The 13,042-nt window shown below is 42.4% G+C and overlaps 1 protein-coding gene across 3 annotated transcripts in view; it reads right to left on the reverse strand.

The window, feature by feature from the left end:
* The window catches only part of PALM2AKAP2 (PALM2 and AKAP2 fusion), a 274,674-nt gene that overhangs the window by 88,119 nt on the left and 173,513 nt on the right, over positions 1-13,042 (reverse strand). The window contains exon 1 of one of the 3 annotated variants that reach the window (XM_055699087.1): positions 12,762-12,933. The exons of the other annotated variants lie outside the window; for them this stretch is intronic. The gene's annotated coding sequence lies outside the window, so the exon portion shown is untranslated. Of the gene's footprint in view, positions 1-12,761; positions 12,934-13,042 lie in introns of those variants that run through there. 3 annotated transcript variants of the gene reach the window in all.

Raw genomic sequence — 13,042 nt, forward strand, 5'->3', positions numbered from 1 at the left:
ACCTGCTGCTGAGCATGTACTTTAATAAAAGTAACTCCAACACAAACTAAAAAAGACTAGTGTTAAACCTAAGTTTAGGCATCTTGGATGATAAATACAGAAATGGAATATACTTCACCCCACCACCACCACCCCTAAAAAGCATTTCCCCTTCCCTTGATGGGAGTTGGGCTGGACCAGGAATGAACTACTTGCACCAGGTGTCAGAACCCAGTGATGCTTTACTTGGTTAAGAAGCCCCTAATAAAAGCCAAAATGCTAAATACATAATTGCTACTGACTGACAAAGCAAGTTGTAGTCATACTCCTCAGAAAAAAACACAAGACAACTTTGCATGGCTTCAGTGTTTTGCCAGAGCAAATTCAGTTATGTGCTCGAATAATGACCAAACTGATTCATAAAAAGCACTGTAAAAAGATTTTATTCTCACTGAACTATAGAGTTACCCAGAGGAATCTCTGAATCTTCAGAAGGCATGTCTTTTGTGGAAATTAATGGAATTGACTATCCTTTCAAATGAAAAGCAAATAACTACTTTTTCAATTCTGAATGGAATTACAGTGACAGTTCTATCTTTAAAAGTTTTCACTAAAATCACATGGTAATATCCTGAGGAAAACTGAAGCCTTGTTACTTTTTTCCCTCTCACAATAGCAGTTTACAGCTCAACAACACGAGGGTGGAGGAGGAAATTCCTTTATTCTCACCTTCCAAAAAAAAAAAAAAGTTCCTTTTCAACAAGCTTTAGTACAATGACTTTGTCATCAAATGTTTGCAGGAAACATCTCACATTTTTTCCTTCTATGCAATGAGTTTGATCCCAGCAGGTTGACTTCAGTTTATAAAGGGAAAAAAACCAAAGCCACATATAAATGAAAGGCAAAGGACAGGTAAAAGCCAGTGTCATGTAAGAAATCAGACATGCCACCAACCTTAGCAAAAGTACCCACACAATGCCCACAGATTCAAGCAACGTATACACACAAGACCAGAGCAACTGGAATTTAAAAGTGAAAAAAGACATATGTGACTTCACCAAATAACATAACAAAAGAAGCAAGCAGCAAGACCTTACTCCATTCTGACAGAGTGCCAAATTTACTACCACAAGGAAGAAGAAGGTAACAGCACAAGGGCAGCATTCCCACTATAAGCCTCGACTAACAGGTATTCACAAGTATCTTTTTAATTTTGGTTATTAAAAAGGTGGTGCAAATCAGTTGTTTGGCCTGTAGCAACAATGTTGCAGCACACAAGGGCAAGAACTTAAGAACAAAACCTAAAATCTTTATTCATACTAATTCCCTTCAAGATGTTTTCTCTAATGAAAAGCTATGCGATGCAGCTTTCCTTTGGTAACTTTCACTGATAGTGAAAAAGCTGATTGCTGCTTTTGCTTGGAAAACTCTGCTCTTTCTTTGAAATAATCAATAGTGATGCAGTAGCTCACAGCTCTTTCAGAGAAAGTAACACCCTAGAAGGGAAGGCATGGATGAATTGTGCTTTTGGGCTGCTTGCATTAACCCCTGCAGAAGCTTGTGTCAGGTGAGACCCAGAGGCTTTCCTCCCCAAAACCTGGGCATTGCTCCTGGTCTACCCTTTGTAAGAGGAAGCAGCACTGTGGGAAGACACCAGAAGTAAGGTCAAGCCTTCAAGACCTCCTCCTGACTTCATGTTCTGAACGAGTGTTATGCATGCCATTTAAACATATTTAATGTTGAAAATGCAGATACAGGATGTAGCAGCAAAATGAAAAGCCTTGCCTAGTAATTGCATTCCAGGAAGGCTTTTGTAAAGGTAGGCAGTATCTCAGGAGCAAAAATATCATTCAGTCAAGCTGGTCTAAGGTACAACGCAAATAACTGTGGTTAACCAGACTGATGGACTGTCATGGTGACACGGATCAAAATCTTTTTCGCTGCCACACCACAAGATCTGTATTAATTCTCCAGCAGCTGGGGCAGTTACTTCCATTCGCTGATGCACAGCTGGCAGCAGAATTTGGTTCAGCTGATAATGTCGTGGGTTCTCCTACTGCTCTGGTCACAAACCATGTCACTTTTTGAACACATAGCTTACATGTGCAAGAAACCTCCAGTCTTTCAATTGGACACTTAGAGCACTCCTTTGAAGAAAATGAATAAACATTCCTCTCAAATTCACATAAATCAGACAGTGACTAGAGCTGGGAAGGGTTTAGGATATGTACATTTTAATCTTGTTTAGACACTTGACACCCCATGGCAGCAAACACTTCAAACAGAAACTCATAAAACACTGAAAGAAGAAAAGTTTTGAGGTGGGTGCAAGACAAGAAATAGGTTGAAGGTGGAGGGAGGAGACACCTTGCCCTGCGCAACAAGAGACCGGAGACAGTGCTGTTTGGGAAGGTAAGGGGAGACAGGGCAAAGGTGACTTAGACTGGGAAATATGCTGGTGCAGGAGCTGCTTGCTCCCACTGAGTAAGGATGTGAGACAACACCACAGTCCTGGCCAAGCTGACTCCACCGGTGTGTCCCCTGAGCAGTCACCTGCTCCAGGGGAATGATGTCACCCCCCATCCCTGCACCTCCTTCCCGTCACAGACTTCAGGAGAAGTACAACCCTGCCCTGCAACTCCAAGGACAAATTTTGTTGTTGTTACCTTTGCAAGAGCCAAACCAAAGAAACCCTGGCAATGCTGCCACAGACTGCAGGACACACTGAGAGAGACTAATAGCATATTTCTCTGTTCATGTGTTTGTTAGCAGACAGGAAAATCATAGGGTGTTCTCTGGCCAAACCATATCCATTGGCGTTACTGAAAGCTTGGGCCTTGGGTTTGAACAATTTGGTGTTTTGGAGGAGGGGTAGCTTTTATCAGAGCTTTTCAAAGAAGGGTATAAACCTCAGCATTTTGACAAGAACAAAGGCTCCAGAGAAGTCATTCTTTCCGATTCTTCTGATCTTTACAATAGACTTTAATTCTAAATGTTTTTGTTAGTTTTTAACTCTTCAGCCCAGGAGATGTTCTGAAACTTTAAAGATTAAAAAAAAAAAAAATAGTTAACAAGCCAAAACTTGTTATCAGTGAAGCTGCTTTTTTAGTTAAATTAAGAAAGGATTTTACTGATTCCTTAGGGCTTCTTGTAAGCTAAAGAAGAAAGTAACTTGATTGTAGTTTCCTTATGAGACTTTTTTTCTGTGGAGAAATTTACATCATCTATAGCAAGCTCCGTATCAAGCCCACATAATCCAAGTAAATCTGAATTTACTGGAACTATGAATACTGTTCTACAGCATGAATTATCAGTTACTGCTGTGTTGCAGCTTACTGATGTCCAGCAACAGAATATACACACAAAATGTTGCACCAGTCCAACGCTTTCCCTGTTGCCCAGCATCTGGTCCCAAATGTGAAATGCAACAGAGCAGCAGAGGCCTGTTCCCATTCTGCCCAGCTACGGAAAATGCCTGAAGCCTTGACCAGGAGAGGCCTATGAAATTTTGTCAGCGTGACCCTCCACAATGGATTTCTTCTGGTGCTGGAGCCCACCACTATGTTCTTGAGGAATGAAACCATCAAGTCGCTACAAAACCCTGGCATCATGCCTAGCAAAGTGAAGTCCTCCTGCTGTGAAAGTGCATTGCCTTTTCTTTAAAAAAATCCTTTATCCTTTTTCAAACTCACATTTGCCACAGTAAGAACTGCAAGCCCTGCAGTGTCTCCTTTTTTATTTCTCCCCCTTCCTTCTGTCTCCCAACGAAATTATAAAGTATTCTTTAGATCCACCAGCTAGAAAGAAGATTTAAACAGCATGATGCATTTGCCAACACAGCTGCTCTCTGACAGACAGCTGATGCCAGTGGGATGTTGGGCTAAGCAGACATGCACCTGCAGGCCTTTCAGCTACAGAGTCAGTCCCCATCCATAACATATAGCTGTCCCACAGTGCACTGCTGCTACACTCCTACTAAACGCACAGGTACTCGCCACCTACAAAGACATAGCCACAAAGGTAACTCTGCATTTTGGTGTTCATATGTTCACTGCTTGCTCCGCCAGTCTGCATCAGCAGCTACACCTGTGCCTGGAGAACACAAACCATCTAAGAGAAGGTATGAGAAGAGACCCTTGGTCTGACTGTGTCATTTTTTTTCTGAAGAACTGTAAGCACCTGCAATGAGTAAAGCAATGAAGAATCAGCATCTCCCAAGAAACTGAGGGGGGCACACCTTCAGTCCAACCTTGCCATCCTCCAGAGACCATGCATTGTAGTGTGAGTGCTGTCCACGTATCACAAGGATAACGTGAAGGCACAGGCAGCATGTGTTACATTGGTAGAAGTGCTTTAGTCTTTAATTATCTTGGATTCTCTGCATCTACAGGTGAATGCTTCTGGGCAATGCAACTTGACCACGGCTTTAAATGCCATCTGGCTCTTGACTTAATGAACACTGGTGTAAGTAACCTCCTCTTACTCACTTTCTTCCACACTCAGCGCTATTTTTAATAAAAACTGAGTTGTTGATGTGACAAGGCTTTTCTACATACTTTTGCTTTTTTTTTTTTTTTTGCCTCTGGGTTGCTTACCAGTGCCTAACAAGATGACAGACACACCCACTGTAACATCTGCACCTGCAGGATCCCAGTTTATTTTCCATTCTGCAAATACATGTCCCACAGGCATGGGAAGAGGAATGCTTAAAAAATACCAGGCATGCCCCTCTGCTCCTGCAGATCTACACCCCAGGCAGTTGCTGATCAGCTGGCAATATCCTCTCGGGCTGTCTTGGAAAGTCCCTTTTTTGACAGTTAACACTGCTGAGAACGTAGGGTGTTGGCTTCATTTCCCTTCAGAAAGCTTTTGATAATCCAGAGTCTTGGAGCACACAAGAGAACAGTCCTATCATCCCTTTCTTTCAGAAAGAAAACAGGTTTCCAGCAGGAGATGGTTTAATACAAACCCTATCCAGCCCATCACAGAGAAGTCACGTCCTCTACCCAGGCCAGCAGGATACACTGACTTGCCAGAGTCAACAAGAACTGTAGGCAAGGCATGCCTGAGAGCAGAACTTCTGGGTTTCCCGCATATCCCACAAGAAGCAGAGAAGAACAAAGAAATTTTGCTAGTGAATCGTTGCTGCTATACAGATGAGAGCCCTGAATTATGGAGAGGTCTGGGGAATGAATGCGAGGCAGAAGATCCAAAAAACATTTTATTCAGAGCAGAAGGCACCTGATGACATGTGACAGAGACAACCGCAAGAAACCTCCCTACAAGAAACATTAGTTTATCACAGGCTTTTCCTTTCAGCACAGCTTATTCTGAAAGACTGATTTACATACTGGTCAATCCCACTCTGACTCAAGCACCAAACACTATTTGGGATCCAAACATGACACTGGCCACCATCATACCTTCACCCACCTCCAGGAAATCAGCAAAACCTCTGTGGAATAAACTGCTGCTCAATGCTAAATTCTGGCAAGTCTTGCTTATGTGCTAGTAGTTTCACAAACTGATGCCATGACTCTCTAAATATGCCCATAGCTATTGTCAGCTTTGAAGCGACAACTCCAAATGTGAATTTTTTCCCCCAAGGTTGATCCTTCTAGAAATTTCAAAATTACCTGAGCTCCCCATTGCTGTCTCTAAAGTAATTTGATGGAAAAAGATTTGCAAGAAGTTTAAGGGCTTAAAATATAACCTGGTCAAAAATGTCAACTTATTAAAAGGTATTTTTAATTTAAAGTGAGAACTGTTCCTAGATGTCTTTGTCAACATACATACTGATTCATTGTACCATGCCACTTCTGCTCTCATTAACTAAGTTGATAATACACCATGATAAGCATAAATCTGGGCCTCACATATATATCACCCTGGAAAGCCAAACAGGCAGTAGGATAGGGGTGTTGAGAGTGCCCATCAAAAATGCTGTCAAAATGCCTCACTTTCAGAAAGCAAATGGGCACTTCTTCAATCCACGCTGGCTCCTGTTCTAAAACATTTCAGGTGGAACAACCCAAATTCCAAACAATTCCCCAGAAATCTGACTGCTGCTCTGCTTTGTCAGAGCTGCTATTCACCAGGGATTTGGAAGGGACTCACATGAACTCAAGAACTGAAGAGGAAGAACAAGAACATCTTGGCAAGATATGTGAAGGAAGCTAATGTATCTCTGTTGGACATTCTAAATTAAACAAAGTTAGGAATTGAACCAGAAGAGTGTAAGTGGAAGTACAAACTACAGGCAGCCCAAAGATAGTGATCAGAAGCATTGTGGAGAGTAGGGAACATCAAATGGATGCAGGACAGACTCAGGCTCCTATCAGATGAAACAACAGCATCTAAAGCCGGCACAGGTTCTTCTGTGCTACTCTTTCAGATCTGACTAAATGACCAAAAAAGTTGGGTTCAATTAAGCCAATTTCCATAGATTCTATATATCCACTGCTTTCACAACAGAAAAATACAGAATTGCTGTAAATGGTTTTATAGTTGGACCTTAAGGGTCTTTTCCAACCTAAATGATTCCATGATTCTATTAAAATACTGAAAATATGCAGAAGAAGGGAGAAGACTTAAAAGAGTCACACAACAACTTTGGCTGATTTTTTCTTTTTGATGACTGCACCAGTAGGAGCAAGGAACAGTGAAGGACTGGACTAGTCTCACTGCTCTGTCAAGCTCAGCCAAGCTACATAAGACCAATGTACTGCGAACTTGCCCAGGTGTGTCCCTGCCCCAGCTGTGGGCTGTGAACAGTTGAAACAATGCAGTGTTGAGACCTGAACATGTTTGAACTCTTGTGGTTGCATTTCCTCCTCACACACCTGGTCCTCCAGCCACTCCTTGAGACTTTGGCTGGCCAACAGTCCTCTCCCCAGTGAGAACAAGCTGTGCCAGTAAAATGTGTCTTGAAAAACATAGGAACAGCTGGAACATCAAACCATGGCACAAACCACAATGGTCTGTTACCTTGCATGTACTTTAACTGTTTTAAAATCAGGTTAGAATGACTGTACATTTATTGATATTAATTACCATACCAACATATGGGTTCTCAAGAGTATCACCAGCAAAAACCTTTTCTTGTGCTTACTCTTGGGGATGGGTAGCAGCTAATAAGGAACACTAAAATTGGAAATAAAATCATCTATTTACAAGGAAAGATGATAACATAGTATTTAAAGATTTGAGATTGGCTTCACACTATCTTTCTTTTAAAGCTAGGGGAGCACTGTAATAAATTCCTAATAGAACATAACTAGAGAAGCAAAAGGTTTGTACAAAAATTGCTGGTTAAATTCACCTGCTTTAACAAAAATAACCTTTTCTTCTATACTTGTGGCAAATTCACAACCTTTATTCGTAGTTTTATACTGTTTTAATTAGTTTGACAGTGGGGTTTGGTGCAGGATGCTAATGCAGTTGTACATTTCAGCTGGTTCCTATTTCTGGTCTAATGTCTTCCTGAAGCCTGCCCAAGAAGAGTTATTAAAAAAAAAGGGAACTTCTTAAAAGTGAAAATTTTTTTCAAAGATGGTTAGATCTCGTTTGTGTATTAGCAACCCTATTAGGGCATTATTCTCAGCTGGTGCTGCTAAACTTGCCCCACATTTAACAAGACACAGAAATGGGGCACTCTAAGCATGTATACAGATGGAGCTGCATTTCTCCCCGGAATACTGGGAAAAAACAGCTGCTACTAAGCTCAACTCAAACAATGCTGGTGCCACTCCCCCAAACAGTAAGGCACAAGCTGTCCACTTGAACTCTTGGATTTACTACATGAAAAATAACAGCTGTGATGTCAGCTATTAGTCCCTGAGAAGAACTGTTAGGAAGGAAGCTACATATGTCCTCACGTGCATTTGCATTTGCACCCAGGCCCAGTTAACAGAATTGTCATACTTACTAAGTTACTCAGTGATTGAGGCAGTGGTGCTCGTGGTTTTGGTGGGCTGGCATTTTTTTTTGTTCTATTTAAGTCAGCACAATCCTAATGTGTCGTCAATTTAAAGATATTTTGCGATTATCAAGACAGGAGATAGTTTTTCTCACTACTTGAGTAAACCAGTGAACTTTAGCTGCTAGAAAGGGAATAAATGACACATATGTCACCTTTTACTGGTAGTACTACGCTCACTACACTCTTAAAAAGTTTTCTTAATTCATACGTACATTATACAAGCAGATGTTACATAAAGCAATACAGAAACATGTAGAAAAAAGCTAGTAAAACATGGAGAACCTTTCCCATCTGAAGTACATACAGTGAATGTGAAATAAGCAATTTACACACAGGACATTTTCTGCTCTTTCTCCTTTTTAACACCTAGAAAATGGTAGAAGAAGGAAATGTCCAGAGCCACAAAAGACATCAGTAGAATTGACAGATTCTGGAAAAAAAAATCCAGATTGTTAAAAGCACCCTTTTCCCCTGAATCATGATTCATCTCTTAAGTCAGTTAGATAAGCTGGAAGGAAAATTCTAAAATGAACAGAACAGGCTTTCATGATTCAGTGGCACATACCCAAGTTCTCCCAAGTGCTTATACAGTTTTTTTTAAGTAATATTCCTATTCCTTCTGAAGATGTGTGTAAGTTTTAAGTGAATTTGCTCTACTTTGAATGCATCATTGTTTTTTTCTGTTATGAATAAGGGATTAAAGAAATCATTCTGCTAAACAATACCTAGGGAAAATCCTTGTTTTTGCAGTATATTGCATGTAAGTATCATATCAAGTGTTTTAACACTTGAGTCTTGTTACATATCTAAGTATTTTTACCACATTTCTGATAAATTACTCTAAAGGTACAGTTCTGCTTTCTCCTGTAAACACATTATGTTACTGTCATCAAACAAAAAGTGTCTCATTAATTATAAACTTAAGTCAAAGGATCTTTTTTAAAAATTAAGGATGGCATGACTTACAGGTGTAATGAACTACTGAAGATTGCTCATCACCAAAAATTTGTATTGCTAACTCAGAATTTTAATATGAAAAATGTATCCTGTGTTCTGTTCATTTTGTCATAATACCAGAACAACAAGTATCATGTAAACGATTATTTGGGAGATAAGAAAAGGAATGGCAAAATCTGTATTTCTGTGGTATATAATTTTGAACAGTAGTTATGATTTCTTTATAAACTAGAATGATTCTTCCAGTAGCAGCTGAAATTTGAGTTTCAACACACTGTGCTTGAGCAAAGACTGTAAAACAGCCCTTGAAGATCCTCCAATGTAGAGAAGAAAAAGACACAAGCCTTCCATTTTACATCTGGGAAACTTTTGCACTGAGCATTGAGACTTGTTTTTCAGGAAGGAGTGAGATACACTCATGGTTGCCTAAAGTTACTGTGTGCAATGCATCCTTTTTTTTTTGAAGTGTTCTATACATCTCAGTACTGATTTACCATAATTCTCACTTGATCACAGAGAACAGTATAGGAAGGGCCCTGAGATATTATCTTACTCAACATCTAGGTTCATGCAATCAACCTCAATGGCTACTATGACAAGTTACCATTAGACTATTTTGGGAAAATTTTCCCAGCGTGAGATTTATTAGATGACTGATTCTCTGGAAGCAACTTCCACATTTCTTGGACCACAGAGGTAGTTTACATTACCATCTCAAACTGAACACTCATTTTCAGATGGCTAAGAAGAAGAAAACCAACTCTAATTGACCTACCCCAGGACAGAGGAATATTGCAAGGTTTGCTTCCTCATTGAAGACTAAACTGCAGAATCATTCTCCCAGTCCCACTCCATCAAGCAGTACTGTGAAGTCTATTCTTAGCAGCAGAAGAATCCCGGACAGGACAGTTCAGAGTATGGACTTTGCACAACTGCATTCGTCTTGCCACAAGTCATTAGTATTTATCCTTCACAAGGATGAAAAAGACTGATGTGCAATAGTAATTTACCAGAGCAATGCAACCCAAAGTCTTACAAGTATTTAAGCAGACATAACTTAAAATTTTGGAGATGCAGAAGGTACCATTGTGGAATATGGCTCAAAAAGAATTACATAAATTATAGCTATAACTGAATTTGTTGGCATTCATTCAGTGCTGCTGTTATATTTCATAATGAAAGTTAATTTTATAGAGATGTACTCTAGTGGTCTAGGTCAGCAGTCAATTAAAGAGCAGTGCTTTATGGAACAAACACAATACTTATGTAACTAAGCATTATCATAAATAAGCAGGCCAACTTTTTTTTCTCACATAATTTGAATGTCAAACTATACCTATCAGCTTCAATGGATTTGCTACTAGTGGATGGGAGTATTGGCAAGGACTTTTCCTCAATGAATTTTGAGCCCAGAATTTTGCGAGGGTATCTACCTTCATTAACTCTTGGCATGGTAACAAATACAAAGTATCATCCTAGAAATGGGAAGCAAGCAATGAAAAGTAACAAAGTAACACAGGATTTAGGATGTACTTTAGACAGCCAAACAACAGGGCACACATGAAAACCATCATGTGTCCTTCCAGCACAGACTACTAGGTGAGGCAGCTGCCAAAGCTTTTTATCTTTTTAAGTGGGGCAAGGGGATGGAAGAGAGAGACACAATTTTGGCAGCTTGAGGAACCCTGTTTACCCCACAACCACAAATGAACTAACTGTCGGTCAGCTGAAGTCAGAACTGCCAGAGAATCGGTAATTGCAGCACGCCAGTGAGAGAAAAATCACGCTGTGAATGGTAATAATGGTGATGGTTCTAGATGTTGCGTTATGCAGCTCTTCATGTCTTGCTATAAATGTAGTATCAATAGCACTTGCTGAATCAGCAAGTGTTTCCAGTAGCAAAAGTGAGTTTTGCAGTTTAGACAAGACAAACCAGGCATGAATTAACTTATCCCATGACCAAAGTATACGTCAAACCGCTCAGGATTCTGCTGTGTATATGATCCTGTATTCTTCACTTAGCCAAAACTCCGGCTGAAGTCAACAGGAGTTTTGAGTAATTCAGAAGGACCGGGAAGTTATGCACACATCCCTTAGTACAGAAGCTGCACATCCACAGAGAAGGAACATAACCATCAGCTGCCACAAAAGCTACTTCTTAGCAGCACTAATATGAGACATCTATAAATATGGCTTAATTTACTTAAGAGCTCACCCGGGGCCTGTACTCTTTGGACAGGAGATTGAAAAGGAACATGAAAAACAAGGTAGCGGTTAAAGCCGATATTGGTATGTAACATTTTACATTTGTGCAAACTTCCTTTGGCAGAGACTATCAAAGGACAGCAAATGGACTGACATTCAGATACAGAACGAAGATAAGAAATAACACTCAATACTAACTGATCAGAAATACTTACAATGAATACACTTCAATGAACACAATTCCAGTATAACTTCATCCTCTGCTGTGTGCAGGGACATAAAAGCTATGATCTAAAAATACAATAAATACCTGGCACTTCTTAGGAAAAAGAAGTCATGTACTACCACAGATATCGATGTATATATACCTTTCTTGGGTTCCTGATGCTGGTGAGACCAGAAAATGTAATTGTGAAAGTGAAATAAATCCCTGTCAGATACGCAAAACCTCTGCAAAACACTTACACAGCATGAATACAAATTGACATACCAGAGCTATGAGACAATGCTAGAATCAGAGGATATCATTACAACATTGAACTGTTAATCGCAGCTCAAAATAAAACAACACGTTTATTTCACTGGTAAAAAAAAATCACAGCTGGGCATCTGCTATACCTCTTCCAGCTGGGTAGGTTGGGCTGGTACTTATTGCCCTAACATACCTCTTCTGAGAGCCGATAGGCAATTCATCTTAAGATGAAAAACAAACTTCAGTATGATGACCACTTTTTATGGCTAATGATTAATGTTATCAGGAACTCAAACACTGATATTCACAGTAGCTGCCTGCCTGCCCACCTCAGTAATAATTTCAGTAACTTTTTAGGAAGAGACACCCGTGTTTGAGAAGTTTACATTGCAGTGATCCTAAGCAGAAGCCAAATAAAAAGAAATAAAATATTTTAAACTCATGCTTCGCTGTTACTGAGGAATCTAAAAATAGAAAGGCTTGAAACAAAGATAAGAGGGAATTTTCGGTTCAAACAGGGGAGTCCAGGAAAAATTGAGATGGCCATGAAAAAAACATGCTGATTAAAAAATAATTACGTCACGGTTTCTCAGGATCTTGCCGACCCCACTCCACGCCGCCCCGCGGGCTCTCAGCCCTCCCCGCGCCCACCGGCCCGGCCGGCTCCCGCGCACGGCGGCCGCCCCCCGGGAGGGCTGCGGAGACCGCCCCGGCCTCGCAAGCCCCAGCCGAGGCGGGGGAAGAGCCGCCCCTCCACCTGCGGACCTCGGGGGGATGCGCGCACAGAGACGGCTTTTCCTGCCGGCCCGCCCGCCCTGTCCAGCATCCCCCGGCTGCCCGGGGCTCCCCGCACCCCCGCGTCGCCAGCCCCTCCCGCCCCACGGGAACGTGCACGCCTGGGGGTCCCGCGGGCACACCTCGCGTGGCCGGAGGGCAAGGGCAGGCCCAGCCCCGTAGCGCTCCCCCTTCCCTCTTCCCTTCCCCTCCCCTCCCCGCATTCTCTTTCTACCTTCCCCTCCCTGCCTTTCCACCCTCCCTCCTCGCCCTTCCCCTGGCCCTCCTCGCCCTTCCCCTGGCCCTCCTCGCATCCCTACCGACCCCCCCGTCACCTCCCCCGCCCCTCTTTGCCCACCCCCCCCGGCCGCAACCCGCCAAGGGCCAACTTGCCGGAGCCGCCGCCGCCTCCCTCCGCTCGGCGCGCGGAGCCGCGCTCACGCGGACGCACGCAGGCAGGAGGGCGCGCGGACACACGCGCAGCCCCGCGCACGGAGCTGCCTCTCCAACGCGCGCACCGTGCGCCGCCAGCCCCGCGCGCAGCCCCGGCACGTCGGGTCCCCCTTCCTCCTCCTCCTCCGCCTCCTCCTCCGCCTCCTCCCCCCCCGCCCCCTATCGCCGACGCCCTCTATCGCCGACGCCGGGGACAGAGGGCCGAAGCCGCCGCCCGCCCC

Source organism: Falco cherrug, chromosome Z (assembly GCF_023634085.1).
Source record: "Falco cherrug isolate bFalChe1 chromosome Z, bFalChe1.pri, whole genome shotgun sequence".
In the NCBI taxonomy this organism is placed as follows: domain Eukaryota; kingdom Metazoa; phylum Chordata; class Aves; order Falconiformes; family Falconidae; genus Falco; species Falco cherrug.